Here is a 22,094-nt window from a genome sequence, read left to right on the forward strand (position 1 = left end):
CCTACACGACAGCCACAGCGATGCAGGAACCAAGCTGCTTCTGCAACCTACACCACAGCTCACAGCAATTCCAGATCCTTAACCCACTTAGCAAGGCCAGGGAGCAAACCCTCATCTTCATCGGTCCTAGTTGGGTTCGTTAACCACTGAGCCGCTGTCCCTCCGGCAGTTGGACGTGTTGTCCAGAGTCCCCTAAAAGCTCGGACTTTCCCAAAGCACCAGTGCATGAGGAAGGCTAATTTGTAACTTCTCCCTGATCCTCCAACTCCTTTGTCCTGGGTCTTACTTCCCTAGCTCCTCCCACAACAGCGGTGGAAAGTCTAATTTCTAAAGTAAATCCCTTGTACTGTAATCCTCATAGTAGCTCTGCTTCCCTGAGCAAATCTTGACTGACACACAGCCTTTTCCCTCCTATCATTTTTCATTAGACAAACACATTCCTCTGGTTTTGAACGCAGAGCCTAGCCCAGCAAGGCAGCTGCCTTTGAGCATCTCCTAGGAAACGAGTAAAGGCTGTTCGTGCCCTAAGGAGATCAGTTTAGTGGGGAACACAGACATATAAAAATGTAAATTAGCATAAGCAGGTAGCAGTCTGCTTAAGGGGTAGTGAGAGCAGGAAGGAAGAGTCGAGTTTAAGAGGCTGTAAGCAAGCTGAGATGCCTCATGCAGAATCATATTCCCAGGGCCCAGGCATGGCACCTTAAAGAAAACTAGTATTCAATCAACATTTCTTGAACTAAACTGAACTTGTATGTGGCATACAGTTAAGCCCCAAGAATGCGGCATTGAACAAGACAATATTCTTGCCTATTCTTAGCTTACAAACTAGTGCAGTGGTTCACAAACATAAGCATGCACTAGAACCTCCTGGAAGGCTTATCAAAACCGGATGGCTGGGGCCCACTTCCAGACTTCCTCATTCCGTAGATCTGTGATGGGGCCATAGAATTTGAGTTTCTAACAGGTTCCCAAGAGAAGCTGGTGCCACTGGCCCAGGTACCACTCTTTCAGAACCGCTGGTATTACCCCCTTTTCACTTTGCTGATTGGACTTGTGTCTTTACTGGTCATTCAAGTGGAACAAAGGAAATATTTAAAACTCAAGCCAACTGAGAGCTTGTCTTATAACTTGTCAGAGGAAACAAATTGTAAAAGTTTTTTAAAATATAAGTTTTTAAATAGATTTAAAAAAAAAAAAAAAGAACTGCTAATGTAACTGTTGACCCCCAGGCAGGCTACATAATAGAATCACTTGGGCAACTTCAAAAAAATATGACCTTCGCTAGGAACATCAGCTCAGATCTTTTAAATCGCGCTTTAAAAAGCTCTGCAGGTGACTTTAATATGCAAGTCAGTGTTGAAACCCCTGATGTTAATGGCAGCAGTTACCATTTATCACTTCCTTGCTGTTGCCAGACACCATCTAAAGAGCCTATACATATGATCACGTCTGCAAACTCCATTTTACAGGTAAGAAAGCTGAGGCTTGGAGAGGGGAGACAGGCTGGCTAAGATCATACAGGAAGTGCTAGGAGGAAAGGCAGGTTTGAACTAAGGTCTTCCTGATCACAGAGTCCACACTCAGAAGCACCAACAACTGTGCCACGTGGGCGTCATAGAAACCACATACCTGATTTGAATATTGAATGATGAGTGGTTCTCCAGGCAGACAAAATACTGAGCTCCGAATTTTCCAGAAGTGCTAGAGAAGAGGCTGGAACTCAGAGGTATTCTGGGAAGGGTCTCTGGGCTGGGTGGGCGGGGCAGGACAGGATGACAGGGGTGTCCACCCTCCTCCAACAGTCTAGATTCTATGAGGCCATCTAGAACTAATGGACCAAGACAAGAAGGAGAAAGATGTGGGCAGTGACGTTTGCTCAGTTGCCCTGAAAGTGTAATGAGCACATGCCCTTCTCTTGCATTTCTTCTCTGTTTTGAACATCTATTGTCACTAAGTTCTGAAATCTTTTCCACCCCAAAACAACTTTATGCTGGTTCTATGTGCTAGATAAATATTTATGAATAAAATCCAGAGCATATGACAGGAAAACATAGGGCTAAGATGGAAGCTATTCACATTTAAATATTCATCTGAGGGAGTTCCCATTGTGGCGCAGCGGAAATGAATCTGATTAGAAACCATGAGGTTGCAGGTTCCATCCCTGGCCTCGCTTGGTGGGTTAAGAATCCGGCATTGCCCTGAGCTGTGGTGTGGGTCACAGACACGGCTTGGATCTGGTATTGCTGTAGCTGTGGTGTAGGCCAGCAGCTGTAGCTCTGATTAGACCCCTAGCCTGAGAACCTCCATATGCCATAGGTGCAGCCCTAAAAAAGCAAAATAAATAAATATTCATCTAAATGTTGAAATTCACGATTTTTTTACTGGTTTGGTTCAGTAACTGCTGAGCCATGTTGGGAATGCCTATAACTCATTTTTTACTCAACATATATCATCACTTTTATGCTCATAGATTTGACTTTCATAAATTCATTTATAAGCATAATAAATATGTGAATAACTTTTAATAATGATACACTGCTGAAAAACTGTAGTGGGTAAGAAAATTCAGTGAGTATGGTATTTGCTGTTGCTGTCACTTCCTGTGGCTGATATTACAAGGAGTGGGTCCATAAAATAGGTGGAGGCCCATCTGTGAATCGCTGACTCACTGTAGTCCTTACTTTCCGTATAAGTGTCTCTCATTTGAGAAGTGATTCAGCTTAATCTCATTCAGGTAGTGAGGATTGTTTGAGTCTGGCCCCAGTAAGAAGCACGTTTTCCCTCACTGCCTATAAAAGGAGAAACGGAATGCATGGCTCTTAAGAAGTTCTCATCTTTCCCAGGAGTATCTTCCCTCCTTTTTGGGGAACTTCTGCCCCCTAGAGGATAAATGTAGAGGTGGCGGTCTTTTTAGGAAATACAAGGCCACCAGGAGAAAAGTGCTTTCTCTTAATGAATTCCTTTCCATCCTTTCTTGCCCTTGTTCTTAGAGGGCTGCTGTTATCATTTCAGTTGGCCTAAGAGTTTGCTTATTCCTTTTTATATCTGGCTCTGGCTATTTTTTTCCATGTGAAAGTCCACACGTACCCAGGAGGAAGTAGTACCTCAAAGGAGACTCTAGCCTTTCTGAAGCCTTTGGCAGTACAAGCCTTCAGTTCTGAAGGACCAATGTAGATATGCCATAAAAGACAGAGGACACGAGCATTCCTTGGTAGAAGCCTTTGCACTATATAGGATGACTCACCCAAGGAGGAAATTAGAAAATAAAGCCCAGTAAAATGATAATTGGTGAGATTTTATGAGGCTAGGGGAAAAGATCATTAAGTGTCTCCAAAAATGTGAGTCATTAACCTTCATGGTAATGGAAAAATTCTCCAGGCTGTGAAGAAAGGTAAGTGCCAGTAAAATTACACTCTGTGGCTTATAGGATGGCATCGAGTAGGTGACTGACAGGTTTTTTTTTTTTTTTCCTTCTTCTTTTTTGGCCTCTAACAGCCTGGATCCAAGCCACAGTTGCGACCTACCCAGATCATTTAGCCCACTATCCTGGGGTGGGAATTGAACCTATGTCCCATCTCTGCAGAGACACAGCTGATGATCTTGCTCTGCAGCAGGAATGCCTGTCTCTAGAAAATTGAGACCTAAAAGGTTTTTTGTGGGTTTTTTTTCCAGAAAAGGTGACTTCAAGTGGAAAATTTTTATTTGTTTGTTTTTGTCTTTTGTCCTTTTAGAGCTGAACCTGCAGCATATGGCGGTTCCCAGGCTAGGGGTCTAATCGGAGCTGTAGCTGTCAGCCTACGCCACAGCAACATCAGATCTGAGCCGCGTCTGCAAACTATGCCACATCTCATGGCAACGCCTGATCCCTAACCTATTGAACAAGGCCAGGGATCAAACCCGCAACCTCATGGTTCCTAGTAGGATTCGTTTCCACTGAACCACAACAGGAACTCCTCAAATGGAAAAGTTTAAACTTAGGTGAGAATTAAAACTCTGACCAAAGTAAAATTCAAATCATATAAATTATTGTATAAAGATAACTACATTATTCATAAAAATTTAAAGAATATTTCAGAGTTCCCTTTGTGGTACAGCAGAAATGAATCTGATTAGTATCCATGAGGAGACGGGTTGATTCCTGGCCTTGCTCAATGGGTCAGGGATCCAGCATTGTTGTGAGCTGTGGTGTAGGCTGGCAGCTGCAGCTCTGATTCAACTCCTAGCCTAGGAATTTCTGTATCCCTCGGGTGTAGTGCTAAAAAGGAAAAATAAAATAAGATAGGCGTTCCCATTATAGCTCAGAGGTTAATGAACCTGACTAGTATCCATGAGGACACAGGTTAGATCCCTGGCATTGCTCAGTGGGTTAAGGATCCAGCACTGCTGTGAGCTGTAGATAGCAGACGCTGCTTGGATCTCATGTTGCTGTGGCTTTGGCATAGGCTGACTGCTACAGCTCCGATGGAACCCCTAGCCTGGAAATCTCCATTTGCCATGGGTACAGCCCATAAAAGACAAAAAATAAAATAAAATAAATAAAATAAAGAGTATTTCAGCTGTTTTTTTAATATAAGCACTCTCAAAAACATTTTTATTTTATTTATTTTTTTGTCTTTTTGCCTTTCCTAGGGCCGCTTCCTGTGGCATATGGAGGTTCCCAGGCTAAGGGTCTAATCGGAGCTGTAGCCACAGGCCTATGCCAGAGCCACAGCAATGAGGGATCCGAGCCGCGTCTGCAACCTACACCTCAGCTCATGGCAGTGCTGGATCCTTAACCCACTGAGCGAGGCCAGGGATCAAACCCACAACCTCATGGTTCCTAGTCGGATTCGTTAACCATTGCGCCATGATGGGAACTCCTCAAAAACATTTTTAGATGAGAAATTTTAACTTTCATTGAATGGCCTGTCATCCTTCTTATTTATAAGATAAAAAAAGAGAGACAGGAAAAGTGACAAGGCAACCATGAGTAATTATAAAAAGAGAAAGAAAAAACATATGCAGAAGACCCTTTTCATTTGTAAGATTAATTATAAAAACACAGCTTCCAACTGAAAAGAACTGTTAAAAATTAAAATTGATTTTTTTTTTTTCTTTTTTGCCATTTCTTGGGCCGCTCCCTCGGCATATGGAGATTCCCAGGCTAGGGGTCAAATCGGAGCTATAGCTGCTGGCCTACGTCAGAGCCACAGCAATGTGGGATCCTAGCCACATCTGTGACCTACGCCATAGCTCACAGCAATGCTGGATCCTTAACCCACTGAGTGAGGCCAGGGATCGAACCCGCAACTTCATGGTTCCTAGTCCGATTCGCTAACCACTGAGCCACGACGGGAACTCCTGATTATCCTTTTAACAAAAATATATATAGTTTTCATATTACTTGTAAAATACATGAATAAAAGGTAAAATGTAAGCCAAATATATGTGACACTTCTAACTTTAATAAGTTGTTTTTTATTTCCTGGATGTGAAACATAGCTATAGGAGTTTCTGTTGTGACACAGTTGGTTAATGATGGTGCTTGTCTCTGTGGCATGTTTGATCCCTTGCCCAACACAATAGGTTAAGGATCTGGCATTGCTGCAACTCTAGTATAGGTCACAGATGCAGTCTAGCATTCAATCCCTGGTCCAGGAACTTCCACATGCTGTGGGTGAGGCAGAAAAAGGAAAAAAAAAAGAAAAAAGAAAGATAGCTATATATCTTCTCCTGGTTTTGCCATGTGAGAAATAAAAATGCAAACATAGCATTTTATTTCACAAGAGAAATTCACAGCTTTCCAAACACTAAGTTAAAAGAAATTTCCAGAGTTCCTGTTGTGGCTCAGTAGTAACAAAACTGACTAGTATCCACTGAGGATTCAGGTTTGATCCCTGGCCTCGTTCAGTGGGCTAAGTATCTGGCATTGCCATGAGCTCTGGTATGGGTCGAAGACACTGCTCAGATCTGGCATTGCTGTGGCTGTGGTGTAGACTGGCAGCTGCAGCTTCTATTAGACCCCTAGCCTGGGAACCTCCATATGCCACAGATGCAGCCCTAAAAAAAAAATCAAATGAAGGTTCCAAAATTAGACAAATTAACCTTATAAACTATTATTGCTTAAATTATATAAACGTGAATATGGGCATACAGCTGGACTGAGTTTTTATTTGAATGACTAGTGTCATTAGAAACTGGTTTTTTTTTTTTTTTTTTTTTTTGGTCTTTTTAGGGCCACACCTGCAGCATGTGGAGGTTCCCAGGCTAAGGGTCAAACTGGAGCTACAGCTGCCGGCCTACACCACAGCCACAGCAAAGTGGGATCCGAGCCAGGTCTACAACCTACACCACAGCTCACGGCAATGTTGGATCCTTAATTCATTGAGTAAAACCAGGGGTGGAACCTGCATCTTCATGGATGCTAGTCAGGTTCAATAACCACTGAGCCACGACGGGAACTCCAGAAACTGGTCTTGAGGATTTCCCACTGTGGTGCAGTGGGTTAAGGATCTGGCATTGCCCCAGCTGTGGTGTAGGTCGCAGCCACAGCTTGGATTCAATATCAGGGTCAGGAACGTCCATATACCATGGGTGTAGATGAAAAAGAAAAAAAGAAACTGGTCTTGAAAACCTCAGACAATATTGCAATTTATGAGAACCCTGTAGAGTTTCTCTACTACCCTTTATGTATAAACTTATAAGATGTGAGCTCTGATAAAAGTTTAAAATCAGTATTATATTGACTTTTAATGCCAACTTAATATATTTTTCTAAAATCTTAAATTCTCTTTGAAAACTTAGACAAGTAGTGTATTGAGATACTTTTACTAAGAATCAATGTTTAGCTGGGGACTTTAAAAAAAATACTAAAATTCAGAGTGCCAAGAACTGTGAAGAATCTAAGATGTTACTCTAATTTCAGCTAACAAATTAGCCTTCCACAGTTTCATGGATGCTGGCAGAAGACACAGGACACTTGGGTCAGAGATAATGTCTCTCCCAGCAATCTCAGCATCTCACCAGTCCCCTAAGTTCCAGTCCCCTCAGAGTGACATAAAGAGGGTCAGATGACACCTGCACTGCACAAACAGTGGATTGCATTATGGGAGAGGAACCCTAAGTTCAAAGAATGTACATATTTTATAATGAGCAGTAAGCCCACCTGACTTTTGTGCCGGAGACATTATCTTCATTATAATGGATAGTAAACAAAAATCCTTTGCTCTGGAGGGAGGCATAGTCTCTATCTCCTAGTTGTTCACTGTACAAACATCTTTGAAAGATTGTCCAGAACAAAGTTAGTCATTGCTTCTGCTCCTGAGATGTGCAGGATCATAAGAAACCCATGGAGAATGGTTGCCTAACACAGAGAGAAATGAAAAATAAAATACGTAGTTCCTACTCAGCACCTATTATGGTTTCATGTATGTATTCTTTTTTCTTTCTTTCTTTTTTGGTCTTTTGTCGTTTTAGGGCCTCACCCATGGCATATGGATATTCCCCAGGCTAGAGGCCAAATTGGGGCTATAGCTGCTAGCCACAGCCACAGCAACACAGGATCCGAGCCACATCGGTGACCTACACCACAGCTCACCACAATGCCAGCTCCTTAACCCACTGAGCAAGACCAGGGATTGAACCCTGTCTTCATGGATACTAATGAAGTTCATTAACCACTGAGACATGACGGGAACTCCTCATATGTATTCTGATTTATGCATGAACACTTTTTTCTTCCAAATACCCAAGATTTAAAAGGATATAAACCATATAAACATCAAGTGACGATATACCTGATGAAGTTGTTCTAAGAGCTAGAGTTTTAAAGCTTTAAGATTGTCATTTAAACTTATGTGACTATGTAACTGTGAGTGCATCTAGACATATCAAGGTTATATTAGAGTTAATAACTTTAAAAACTACAACTATCAGGGAGTTCCTGTTGTGGCTTAGCAGAAATGGATCTGACTAGTAACCACGAGGACACAGTTTCGATCCCTGGCCTCGCTCAGTGGGTTAATGATCTGGCGTTGCTGTGGCTGTGGTATAGTCTAGTGGCTATGCTCCAATTCGACCCATAGCCTGGGAACTTCCAAATGCTGTGGGTTCAGCCCTAAAACACACACACAAACACACACATAAATTATTGGAGTGTAGTTGATTTACACTGTCGTATTAGTTTCATGTGTATAGCAAAGTGATTCAGTTACACATATCCATATATCCATTCTTCTTCAGATTCTTTTCCCATGTAAGTTATTAGAGAATATTGAGTTTCCTATGTTATACAGCAGGTCCTTTTGGGGTATCTATTTTTAAAATAGTACCCTAAAAAGACCAAAAAAAAAAGGGGGGGGTTACTGTTGTGGCTCATCGGTAACAAACCTGACTAGTATCCATGAGGACAAAGGTTCAATCCCTGACCTCGCTCAGTGGGTTAGGGATCTGGTGTTGCTGTGGTGTAGGCTGGCAGCTATAGCTCAGATTCGACCCCTAGCCTGGGAACTTCCATATGCCATGGGTGCAACCCTAAAAAAGACAAAAAATAAAGTAAAATAAATAGCGTGTATATGAAATATTAATCTTAAAGTTACAATGCTAGTGTCTGGAGAAACAGACCACTTTTCTCAAAGGTTGATTATATCCTCCTACTTTAAGGAGGTCTGGTTAATGTATCAACCAGACGCACTCTGCATGTTGGGAAAGGCCCACTGCAAAGCAGAGCAGTTGTTTGTTTGTTTTTTTTTTTCTTTCCATCTTAGATTGCCTTGCCATAGAGAAGTTGATGTTTTTCCTACCATTCTAATCCAGTTTGGTATCTTACTGGTTGTCATTCTTAGTAAGTTACTGATGTGGTAGTAATATTTAAATTATTGTCTCTTTTTTTTCCTGAAAGATATGAACGCTTGAAAATTTTCTTTATTAAGCTAGAAAAGGACTTTTGGCCCTTCTCCTGCATTTACGGTGATTAAAAAGAAGGAAGGGCAGGAGAAAAAGGTGAGGACAAGAGAGTGGAGAGAAGGGGAGACTGGAGAGGTGGTGCTCCGTTCATTCCAACACCCGTCCCCCTTCCAGGTTACTCTCTCATAGTGTCTGGTTTTGTTCTTAGGGATTCCATTATTCATTGTCCTGGTCATTCCAAATGTCCTATTCCATGTTCTCTTTTAGATAGTCTTTCTAGTACCTGATGTTCATGGCCCCTGAGTCCTGGAGCTTGTTGTAAGTGCTGGCTCTCAACATGGTGAGTAGTTTCCATGTGTGTTCTCATTGTGATAAAAAACATATGATCTGTAGCAGGGCTTGGTTTTCCCTGAGAGAACCCACTGTGCCCTGGGTGAACAAGAGTCCTGGCAGATCCATTCTCTGTTGACTTCTGCCAAGAAAGTCTTGGGATGTCACTGAGCTTGGGCACATTTTTATGGTAAGATCTCAACTTGGGCCTTAGAGGACTTCAATGGTAAAATAAATTCAAACTCCAAACTTTTTTAAGAACTGGACTCTAGGTGTTCCCACTGTGGTACAGTAGGTTAAGAACCTGACTAATATCCATGATCATGTGGATTCCATCCCTGGCCTCACTCAGTGGGTTAAGGATCCAATGTTGCTACAAGCCACAGTATAGGTCGAAGATGTGGCTCTGATGTGGTGTTGCTGTGGCTGTGGCATAGACTAGCAGCTGCAGCTCCAAGTCAGCTCATAGCCTGGGAACTTCCATATGCCCTACGGCCCTAAAAAAATTCCATATGGCCCTAAAAAAAAAAAAAAAAAGAAAGAAAGAAAAAGAAAAAGAATCCAACTGAAGTGGCTCTTGGGTCGCTGTGAAGTCACAGGTTCAATCCCCATCCCGGTGCAGTGGGTTAAAAGATCTGGCATTGCCACAACTGTGGCATGGTCACAGATGTGCCTCGGATTTGATACCTGGCCCAGAAACTTTCATATGCCTCAGATGCAACCATTAAAAAAAAGAAGAAAGAACTGGACTCTCTGTCAGAATCCTGCATTATCAGCTCTAATCTTAAAAAGCTAAAAACCGGAGTTCCTGTCATGGCGCAGCGGTTAACGAATCTGACTAGGAACCATGAGGTTGTGGGTTCAATCCCTGGCCTTGCTCAGTGGGTTAAGGATCCAGTGTTGCCGTGAGCTGTGGTGTAGGTTGCAGACGCGGCTTGGATCCTGTGTTGCTCTGGCTCTGGCGTAGGCTGGCAGCTACAGATCCGATTAGACCCCTAGCCTGGGAACCTCCATAATATGCCATGGGAGCAGCCCAAGAAATGGCAAAAAGACCAAAAAAAAAAAAAAGCTAAAAACCATCAACAACAAATAACTACTGAGCAATATAATATAACAAGGTGCTAAGTCCTTACAGGCATCAAGAAAAGGAAATAGGGTGTTTCCTTCATGGCTCAGTGGAAAAGAATCTGACTAGTATCCATGAATATACAGATTCAATCCCTGGCCTGGCTCAGTGGGTTAATGATCTGGCGTTGCGGTGAGTTGTGGTGTAGGTCGCAGACACAGCTGGGATCCTGCGTTGCTGTGGTGTAGGCCAGCAGCTACAGCTCTGATTTGACCCCTGTCTTGGGGAAGCTCCATATGCCTTGAGTGTGGCCCTAAAAAGATGAAAAAAAAAAAAAAAAAGAAAGAAAGAAAAGGAAATAGGCACAATTATCACTTTGGATCCGGTTGAGAAAGTAGAATAAGCACAAGAAAACAGCTCAAGGAAACGATTCTCAATTACCTGGTCAAAGATGAGAAGACTTGATGTTTGACAGTACTCGGTGGGAAAACACATGTTCTTCTGTTGGTGGAAGTTTAAATCAGTGTGGCATTTTTTGAGGATGATTCATCAATATGAAGAATTGAAATGCACATGTCCTTTGACCCAACAATTCCAGTTAGGAATTTTACCCTGTGTGTGTAACAGCACAAGAGCCCAGAATTCTACCCCCCTTGCCACCTCTTCCCTACCCCACCCCCCTCAAAGAACATTCCTTTTCTCATTTTTTTTTTTTTAGGGGCCCAACCCACAGCATATGGAGGTTCCCAGGTGAGGGGTCAGATTGGAGCTATAGCTGCTGACTTACACCACAGCAATGCAGGATCCAAGCCATGTCTGCAACCTATACCACAGCTCACGGTAACACTGGATCCTTAACCCACTGAGCGTGGCCAGGGATCGAACCCTCATCTTCATGGATGCTAGTCAGATTTGCTTCCACTGAGCTACTTGTCTCATTATTTTAATAGACAACTTAAATGTCTGCCAAAAGGAGATTTCTTAATAAATTGTATGCTATGCGTATTGCTTAGCCATTTAAAACAAAGAGATTCACTTCCATATCTGGGAAGACAGACACACTTCTCCCTATTTATCCTGCTAAGTACAACTAAAAACCTGCACATTATAGATAAAGCAGACACAAAGAGGAGTTCCCTTGTGGCAAAAGAGGTTAAGGATCCGGCACTGCCACTGCACCAACTTGGGTCATTGCTGTGGCATGGGTTCCATACTTGGAAATTCCATGCTCTAGGGGTATAACGCAAACCCAAGAACACTAAGAGGTGGAAAAAGAAGGCAGATTGACAAGGAACCTTAAGATGGCCATAGTGGTGAGTTCCCTGGGTTTTCCTCTTTTTTTTTTTTTTTTTTTTTTGTCTTTTTGTCTTTGTCCAGGGCCACACCCTCGGCATATTGAGGTTCCCAGGCTAGGGGTCTAATCGGAGCTGTAGCCGCCAGCCTATGCCAGAGCCACAGCAACACGGAATGTGAGCTTCGTCTACAACCTACACCACAGACAGCAACACCAGATCCTTAACCCACTGAGTGAGGCCAGGGATCGAACCCGCATCCTCATGGTTCCTAGTCAGATTCGTAACCACTGAGCCACGACAAGAACTCTGGGTTTTCCTCTTAAGTCATATACCCACATTGGAACAGAAGTCAGCAACCCAGAAAAGCTAACAGGCACAGGCCAAAAAAAAAAAAAAAGGGCCAACAAAAATCTGCTCTCTTTCCAGAGGCCCAAGAAAAGGGGCATCTTAGGAAGACAGAAAACCTTCAGACAACCATCACTATTCCAGCCAAATACTGCAGAAACACACCATGGTCCTCCCCACAGTCACACCAGTAAAGCCGAATGGGGAGCCTATGATTCCAACCCCATAAGGCTGTAACTGGTTCCTGACATCGCCACCACCACCATCACCCCGTGGTCTCCCGTGGCACCTGACCCGCATACCCACCAGGCAGTAACCAAGGCATTCTCTCCTCTCCCACTGGAGTGTGTCTAAGGAGGCCTCGTGGCAGTTCAGGACATCAGGACTTTCACCATCATGCAGTAGCAGTGAGGCTGCCCATGGCTGTGTCAGTGGAGAGCACATGTGGAGCTGGAACCCCCACCCCTGCCCAGCAGTAACAATGGGTACCCCCCTCCAGCATCCACTGAGGCCAGTGGGGAGCCTGGATTTTCATCTCCTGGCAGTAGGGAGGTGGTGCCAAGGCAGTGTCAGAGAAAGCCAGCTAAAACAGAAGTTTTTTTGTTTTTGCCTTTTTAGGACAGCACGGGGTGGGCGGGGGGGCATGTGGAAATTCCCAGGCTACGGGTTCCCATCGTGGTGCAGGGGAAACTAATCCAACAAGTATCCATGAGGTTGCAAGTTCGTTCCCTGGTCTTGCTCAGTGGGTTAAGGATCCAGCGTTGTCGTGAGCTATGGAGTAGGTCACAGACGTGGCTTGGATCTGGCATGGCTGTGGCTGTGGCATAGGCTGGCAGCTCTAGCTCCTATTAGACCCCTAGCCTGGGAATTTCCACGTGCTGTGAGTGCAGCCCTAAAAAGCAAAAGAAAAAGAAAGATAGAAATTCCCAGTATAGGGGGATCCAATCCTCTGCCTACACCACAGCCATAGCAACTGCCAGACCCTGGCCATATCTGCAAACTACACCACAGCTCACGGCAACACTGGATCCTTAACCCACTGAGCAAGGCCAGGGATTGAACCTGTGTCTTCATAGATGCTAGTTGGGTTCATTACCGCTGAGCCATGATGGGACTTCCTAAAAAAAAGATTTAAATCAGATCTAATAGGCATGTGAAAAAATACCTGACATCACTAATATCAGACAGAGAAAAGCAATCAAAACCATGAGATAGCACTTCACAACCACTAGGATGGCTTATATATATAAAAAAATAGGAGTTCCCATCATGGCTCAGTGGTTAACGAATCTGACTAGGAACCATGAGGACAAGGGTTCGATCCCTGGTGTTGCTCTGTGTGTTAAGGATCCGGCGTTGTCGTGAGCTGTGGTGTAGGTCACAGATGTGGCTCGGATCCCACGTTGCTGTGACTGTGGTGTAGGCCAGCGGCTACAGCTCTGATTAGATCCCTAGCCTGGGAACCTCCATATGCCATGGGTGCAGTCCTAGAGAAGACAAAAAGACAAAAAAATAAAAAAATAAAAATAAAAAAATTTGAAAAATAGCACAGAAAATAATAAGTGCTGGTGAGGGTGGGAGGAAATCAAAACCCTTATACGTTGCTGCTGGGAATGTAAAATAGTGCAGCCACTGTGGAAAACAGTATGGTGATTTTTCAAAAATAAACATAGAATTACCATATGATCCACAAGTTCTGCAGTCTGTTCAGACTGCTACAACAAAATACCACAAACTGGGTAGATTGTAATCAATAGAAACTTATTTCTCACAGAGGCCAGAAGTCCAAAGTCAGGGTGCCAATGTGGTCGGGTTCTGGTGAAAAGACTGCCAACTTATCACCATGTCCTCAGATGGTGGAAAAAGCATGCTATTCCTTAGTTTGCTGTTATTTCTTGGTACCACTGGCAAATACTATGCCCATAATTTTAAAAATTATAATTACCATATAATTTTTTTATTTAAAAAAATTTTTTTTTTTTGCTTTTTAGGCCGCACCCATAGCATATGGAGATTCCCAGGCTAGGGGTCCAATTGGAGCTGCAGATGCCGGCCTACGCCACAGCCACAGCAACACAGGATCCAAGCCACATCTGTGACCTCCACCACAGTTCATGGCAACGCTGGATCCTTAACCCAGTGACCGAGGCCAGGGATTGAACCCTCCACCCTCATGGATACTAGTCGGATTCTTTAACTGCTGAACCACTGAGCCACAACGGGAGCTCCTTTTTGTGTTTTTTTTTTTTTTTTTAATTTCCATACAATATGGACTGAACTGTATTCCCTCCAGATTCTTGTTGAAGTCCCAGCCACGCCCCCACCCTGCAGTGTGACGACTCTATTTGGAGATAGGGCTTACAGAGAGGTACTTAGGTTGAATGAGGTTATAAAGGTGGGGTTTGAATTGAATAGAACTGATATCCTTAGAGGAAGAGGATAGAACTGATATCCTTAGAGGAAGAGGAGGTGACCCTAGGGGTGTGCAAAGCACAGAGGAAAGGCCATGTGAGGACTCAGCAAGAAGACATCTGTCTGCAAGGAGAGAGTTCTCAGGAGAATCCAAACTTGGAGATACTTTGACCTTGGATTTATAGCCTCTTAAACTGTGAGACAAGAAATTTCTGTTGTTTAAGCCGACCAGCCTGTGGTATTCTACCATGGCAGCTCTAGCAGACTAATGGAAGTCATTCTTCAGGTTCAGTTAAATCTAACCATGTCTTGCTTAAAATGAATGTTATGTTAGACTATGATGGTTTTTTCATTGTAGGAATGTTTCCTCTATCAAATGACCAATGATAGGTTTATTTCAAAATAATTTATGGGAGTTCCCATTGCGGCTCAGTGGTTAACGAATCTGACTAGGAACAATGAGGTTGTGGGCCTTCCTCAGTAGGTCAAGGATCTGGCGTTGCCTTGAGCTGTGGTGTAGGTTGCAGACAAGTCTCAGATCCCACGTTGCTGTGGCTCTGGCGTAGGCTGGTGGCTACAGCTCCAATTGGACCCCTAGCCTGGGAACCTCCATGTGCCGTGGGAGTGGCCCTAGAAATGGCAAAAAGACAAAAAAAATTAAAATAAATAAATAAATAAAAATAATTTATGGATGGAGTTCCTGTCGTGGTGCAGTGGTTAATGAATCTGACTAGGAACCATGAGGTTGCAGGTTCGATCCCTGGCCTTGCTCAGTGGGTTAAGGATCCAGTGTTGCTGTGGTATAGGTCGCAGATGAGGCTTGGATCCTGCGTTGCTGTGGCTCTGGCGTAGGCTGATGGCTACAGCTCCGATTAGACCCCTGGCCTGGGAATCTCCATATGCCGTGGGAGCAGCACTAGAAAAGACAAAAAAAAAAAAAAGATAATTTATGGAAGTTCCTGCTATGGTGCAGTGGGTTGAAGCTTGGGTCACTGTGGAGGTGCAGATTCGATCCCTGGCCCAGCACAGAGAGGTAAGGGATCCAGCATTGCCACATCTGTGGCACAGGTCACAGCTGCAGCTCAGATTCAATCCCTGGCCTGGGGAACTTCCATATGCCTTGGGCGTGGTCGTTAAATATATAAATAAATAAATAAATAAATATTTTTAAAAATAAGAACTGAGAAAAGGGAGTTACCATCATGGGTAACAAACCAGTGGGTTTGATCCTTGGCCTTGCTTAGCGGGTTAAGGATCCAGCATTGCTGTGAGCTGTGATGTAGGTCACAGACGTGGCTCGCATCCCAGTGTGGCTGTGGCTGTGGTACAGGCCGGCAGCTGCAGCTCCAGTATGACCCCTAGCCTGGAAACTTCCATATACCATGGGTGTGGCCCTAAAAAACAAAAAAAATAAAAACAAACAAAAAAAGGGAACTAAGAAAAGACTGTAATTATTAGCAGTGCTCCAGAAAATCTTCTAAGAAGTTGTGAATTTAACCCCAAAATGGCAAAATGATTTTCCTGCTTCTTTTACTTTTAGGTCAAAAAAACCAATAAGGAAAAGATTTTTTTCACTGCTGGCAGTAACTCCTTACACATATAATAAACACTTAAATATTTTTGAATAAATCATTGAATAATCAGAAGAATAAACAGAATTACAAAGATGAAGGTATGGGAGTTCCTGTTGTGGCTCAGCAGTAAGGAACCTGACTAGTATCTATGTGGATGCATGTTCCATCCCTGGCCTTGCTCAGTGAGTTAAGGATCTGGCATTGTCATCTGTGGTGTAGGTCACAGATGCGGCTCTGATCCTGTGTTGCTGTGTCTGTGGTGTAGGCGGACAGCTGCAGCTCCGATTTGACCCTTAGCCCGGGAACTTTCAGATGCTGAGGGTGTGACCCTAAAAGAAGAAGAAAAAAAACAACCACAACAAAAACTTTAAGGGAGTTCCCGTTGTGGCATAGCAGAATCCAATCTAACTAGCATCCATGAGGATGTGGGTTTGATCCCTGGCCTCTATCTGTGGGTCAGCTCTCGCATTGCCATGAGCTGTGGTCTAGGTTGCAGATGAAGCTTGGATCCCGCTTTGCTGTGGCTGTGGCATAGGCCAGCATTTGTAGCTCCAATTCAACCCCTAGCCTGGAAACTTCCATATGCTGTGGGTGTGGCCCTAAAAAGCAAAAACAAAACAAAAAACAAAAACTATCTAAACCAACTCAAAACCTGGTTCCTGGACAAGGTACTGTTGTAGTAAAGTCAAACTCAAAGTTGGCAAACTCCCTCCAGAAAGCAAGGACATGCTTGGGGTGGTTCTCCCTGTCCTGAAAGGCAGAAGATCCTTTGGGGCCTATGGTGGGAAGTTTCCTATTTTTCCTGCTCTCTCTGATTTGGGATAAGCTGCTCAATCCATTAGACTCCAGGGTATGGACAATGATAGGACATGTATCAAATGAACTAAATGAAGCCTGGAGGTTAAAAAGTAGAGTTAGAGAGTGCATTTCTATATGAATTTAGATTAATCAGTTCAAAGGCTGTCTGATAAGATAGAAGGATGCATGGGGACAGTGGGAATCACTGAGGGAATAGACTCCGATATACAAATTGAGGCATAGTTGTTAACTTTTCCTTTGGGACACCTATTTTGCATTTTGGGTTGTCTTCTCTCTTTGCAGTGATCCTGGTTCCTAGAGGCAAAAGATCAGTGGACAGATTGAATTGCACAGAGATTGAATGATTTATTTCAAAATGCATGCATTCTGAGTGCATTCCTTGAGAGAACTGTGATGAGAATTCCCCAGGGGCAGTCCCTTAGGCTAACTAGTGTGAATTGAGGTTTCAAGCTTCCTTGGCAACTCTGAATAGTTTGGGGATCTAGGTGGATTCATACACCTTCTAAGGGCATCAGAGGCCCCACCTTTACTCCACCCTGTCCTCCTCCTTTAAATGAGGATCTCTGTCCCTACATATCAAAGTCTTGATCTTTGGTTAAAGGTAGAAGGTTGACATTTAACCTCTGTCCTCTCTGAAAAGCTCTCTAAAATAATGGTTAAGAGTCTTGTTAAAAAGACATACACTCAAGAAAATCAGAAAAGAGACAACAGCCCACAGAGCTTCTTAAATTTAGAAAGCAAATGGGAAAATGATGAGAAAATTAGCAGATGGGAGAAAGCTTGGCCCTAAATTCAGCATGGGGAAAGCTGATAAGCAACCTCATTTATTCTGTAGAACAACTAAAAGACTCAGGAATTGGTATCATCATGTTCCTTTGGATGTGGGGATGTGAGACTAAAACATGAACACTGGTTGAAAATCTGCTAGAAACACAGTTAGAAACTGCCAGAGCAGAGAAGAGCAAACACATTTTTTCACTGGCCACCTCCCGACTCTGCTGAGTTGCACCAGGACACAGGAAGCAGCAGAGTCGTCAGCCCCAAGTTCATGTGCCCGATGCATAAACCGAAATGTCAGAGTTTGGAGCAGAGAAAGGTTTAGTGCGAGGGCCAAGCAAGGCATACAGGCAGCAGCTTGTGCTCCAAAGACCTGAACTCCAGCTTTTTGTCAGCCCTGGATTAGAACCCTGTGCCTGCAAAGGAAACTCAGGAATAAAAAGAGAGAAATAGCAATTGAGGCTGACATCACTAGCAGCTGCCAGGAAGTAAACGAGGAAAAATAAACCCACTCATGACTCCTTCCTCTCCCAGCCCGATGTAATGAGAATAAATGTGAAATTAAATGAGGAAAAAAAAAGAAAAAGCAGACTTCAGGAATTCCTCCTCTACCCCACGTAGTGATGCAACCTTCTCTCCTTTATTCTGGCTAGTCTAGAAGTTTACTCTCCAAAGATACCAAAATAGTAGTTCTCTAGGTTGAAGGCCCTCAAGAAAGTGTACTTGAAATTCGGTGATTAATGTACAAACTGTGGTTTTATCATCTAGTACTATTTCTTGGGGAAGGGCCATGTTCATACTCAAAGGTCTACCTACTACTCATAAAGAGGTTTTGCTATGCCACAGTAATCTACTTTTCTCTTCTACTTGCTGCTACATCTCCAGGCCTGGCCAAGGCCTACCACAGGACAGCCTACTCTGTTCCTGTCTGTTGGCACCAAATCAAGACTTCTGGTAAGGCCATGTTAAATTTGACATCAAGCAAGGATATTGAGTAGGTAGCTGAATATATGAGTCTGGGGACCTGAAGCAGTGGGGCAGGGGTAGGGAGGAGAAGAAAGCAAGTCACAGGGTTGTAAGATCTCAGTTTGGGGGTCGTGGCATATGAATGACATTTAAAATCTCTGGATTGGGAGTTCTCTCTCTTTTTTTTTTTTTTTTTGGTCTTTTTGGGGCCACACCCATGGCATATGGAAGTTCCCAGGCTAAGGGTCAAATTGGAGCTGTAGCCATTGGCCTACATCACAGCCACAGCAACTTGGGATCCAAGCCGCGTCTGCGACCTACACCACAGTTCACAGCAACACCAGATCCTTAACCCACTAAGCAAGGCCAGGGCTCGAACCTGTGTCCTCACAGATACTAGGTAGGTTCATTAACCACTGAGCCACAACAGGAACTCCTAGGAGTTCTCTTGTGGCACAGCTATTTAAGGATCCTGTATTGTCACTGCCATGGCTCGAGTCCCTGCTATGTATGGGTTCAATTTCTGGTCTGGGAACTTCCACACACATGCAGCCAAATAAATAAATAAATACAACGAAATCACTGGACCAAACAGTATCATCCATGAAGTGAGTACAGAATTATGAGACTGGGCGGCAGACTGAGTCTAGGGGCACTCAACATTTGAAGGTCCGCAAAGGAGAAGATCCCCAAAAAAGTCTGAGGAGAAGCCACCGAATGAGGAGAAACAAGGGGAGAGTGTGACGAACCAAGAGAATAAAGGATTTTAAGGAAGGTGTGCTCAACTGTTCAAATGCTAATGGAAGACTGAATATCTGACTGCTAAGAGTTGATCATCAGGTTTGCAAAATGAATGCTATTTGTCAAATGGACCAGACCAGTTTCACTGCTGTAGATAAAACTTGATTCGTGTGGATTAAGGAGAAAATGGGGGAGTTCCCATTGTGGCTCAGTGGTTAACGAATCCGACTAGGAACCATGAGGTTTCAGGTTCGACCCCTGGACTTGCTCAGTGAGTTAAGGATCTGGCGTTGCTGTAGGCTGGCAGCTACAGCTCCAATTAGACCCCTAGCCTGGGAACCTCCATATACCATGGGAGCAGCCCAAGAAATGGCAAAAAGACAAAAAAAAAGAGGAAATAGGGAATTAAGTACCATGGGCAGTGGACTGATATCTGAAAATTCACCTGTAATAACTCCCAGATATGGTAGATGAATTACAGCAAAACTTATTCAAAACACAGCTGAACTTGAGAGACAAAGGGGATATTGCACAAACACAAAATGAAGATGGAAGTAAACACAGGATCAGAATGCACGAAAGCTGACTCTGTGGCTACCTAAGGTTGAATGCAGGGGCTTCCTTTTTATTTTTTTATTTTTACTTTTTTTTGTCTTTTTGCTATTTCTTGGGCCGCTCCCACGGCATATGGAGATTCCCAGGCTAGGGGTCGAATCGGAGCTGTAGCCACCGGCCTACACCAGAGCCACAGCAACGCGGGATCCGAGCCGCGTCTGCAACCTACACCACAGCTCACGGCAACGCCGGATTGTTAACCCACTGAGCAAGGGCAGGGACCGAACCCGCAACCTCATGGTTCTTAGTTGGATTCGTTAAGCACTGCGCCACGATGGGAACTCCAGGGGCTTCCTTTTTAAAAATCAGCTTTTTATTTTGAAATAATTTTAGGTTTGTAGAAAGTTGCCAAGATCGCACACAGAATTCTTCCATATACCCCTCACCCAATTTCCCTCACTGTTAGACTCGAAATAAAACACAAAATTTCTGGGGGTTCCCTTCGTGGCTCAGTGGAAACCAATATGACTAGCATCCATGAGGATGCATGAGAGTCCCTGGCCTTGCTCAATGGGTTTAGGATCTGCTGTTACTGTGAGCTATGGTATAGATTGCAGATGCGACTCAGATCTGGCATTGCGGTGGCTCACCACAACGGGAACTCCTTTTGTTTGTTTTTTTGTTCTCATTGCTTTTTATGCATACCATAGTTTTAGATGTGCTGATTTGCAGTACAATAATATTTTTTATTTCAGTCATAAGGGTGGAGCTAGACAAACCTCCCTATCTTGATCACGCAATAGACTGTAATAACCTGGTATTAATTAATATAAACAGCCCCTTCTATGGTGGTCCTTATTTTTTTCCTTTCTTTCAACTCTATTATTATCTTTGCCTATCACTATGCAAATGGTTTTAAAATTATTGTGAAGAATGTGGCAATGAGTGCTACCCTCTAAATTGCTCCAGTGGACATTGCCTACATTCAAGCAGAATCTAGCCTCTAATTTCCTCCAGCCACTGAATAATAAAGAGGAGAATAACCCTGTTTCGATCCAGTTTTTAAACACTTATAGATGGAGGGACACCATGGATTATCCTGTGTTTACTAAATAATAAGTGACATTAATAAGTAATAAGAGAATTAAAGACCTAAAACACATATCCTAACAGGCTTTTGCATATCAATAGATTACCAAGAAACTGCTTTAAATGCATAGCTATCATTTCAAATCAACTGATGGCCTTAAAATAATGTTAGATTGGCAAGATGACATAACACGCCCTGAATGGTAAGAACACATGGTACTCTCTACATTAAGACTTCACTACCAAATATAAAGCATACTCTTTTAATGGAGCTCCCCTTATGGCTCACGTTAAGGAGCTGACTAGCATCCATGAGGACTTGGGTTCGATCCCTGGCCTTGCTCAGTGGGTTAAGGATCTGGCGTTGCTGTGGCTGTGGCGTAGGCCAGTGGCTACAGCTCCGATTCGACCCCTAGCCTGGGAACCTCCATAGCCTCAGGTGCGGCCCTGAAAAAGATAAAAACAAACAAACAAACAAACAAAAATGAACCAAAAAAAACCCCACACTCTTTTAAGGTTTTGTTACTCTTTTCCATGTCATACTGACAAATCTGTACTAATTCCTTGATTCCTTTGGTGAATGTTGGCTTACAGTTGCTAGATGGGTTTACAATTCGTCAGCGGAGGCTATTGAAGGGCAGAACTAAACTAGATGGCTCACGTAGTGAAAGAAGCAGAATTTTAGCATTGTTTGCAGTGTAAATGGCCTCACATGCTCCAGGTTAGCACGGAAACGTTTGTCCTTGACCTAGAGGTGGCTATCTAATTTTAGATCTCAGGTAAGTAGAAAAGTTTCTTTTAACAGTGAGAGTATGCTCTGTGTTGATATGCAAAACTTTGTTAATGTGTATGTTTTCTTTGGATCTTTATCTCACTTTTTACTTACTATTAAGTACTTAGCAAATGTGGTAAGCACAGCATTTATTAGAAATACATTGTAGAGCTGCAGGCAATGTATCCGGATTTTTGCTGGATTTTGGATTAGGAAGTTTTTCTTTGACCTAAACCCGGAGTTTGGCCCTTGATTATTTCCTGTTAAAGAGACTCTGGAAATCCCCCATATTATGAAACAGTAGCTAGACCTAAAGAAAACATTCAACAATTAACACCTAATTGTTGATTGACTTCACCCTATAGACTCAAGTGGACTAAGTTGTTGGCTACTTTTCTGATTTAGTATTTCCTTCAGTTTCCTGGATCCCAGGAGATTTTTAGTAGATTTTGGATGAGCCAACAAGGATT

Source organism: Sus scrofa, chromosome 13 (genome assembly GCF_000003025.6).
Source record: "Sus scrofa isolate TJ Tabasco breed Duroc chromosome 13, Sscrofa11.1, whole genome shotgun sequence".
Classification (NCBI taxonomy): domain Eukaryota; kingdom Metazoa; phylum Chordata; class Mammalia; order Artiodactyla; family Suidae; genus Sus; species Sus scrofa.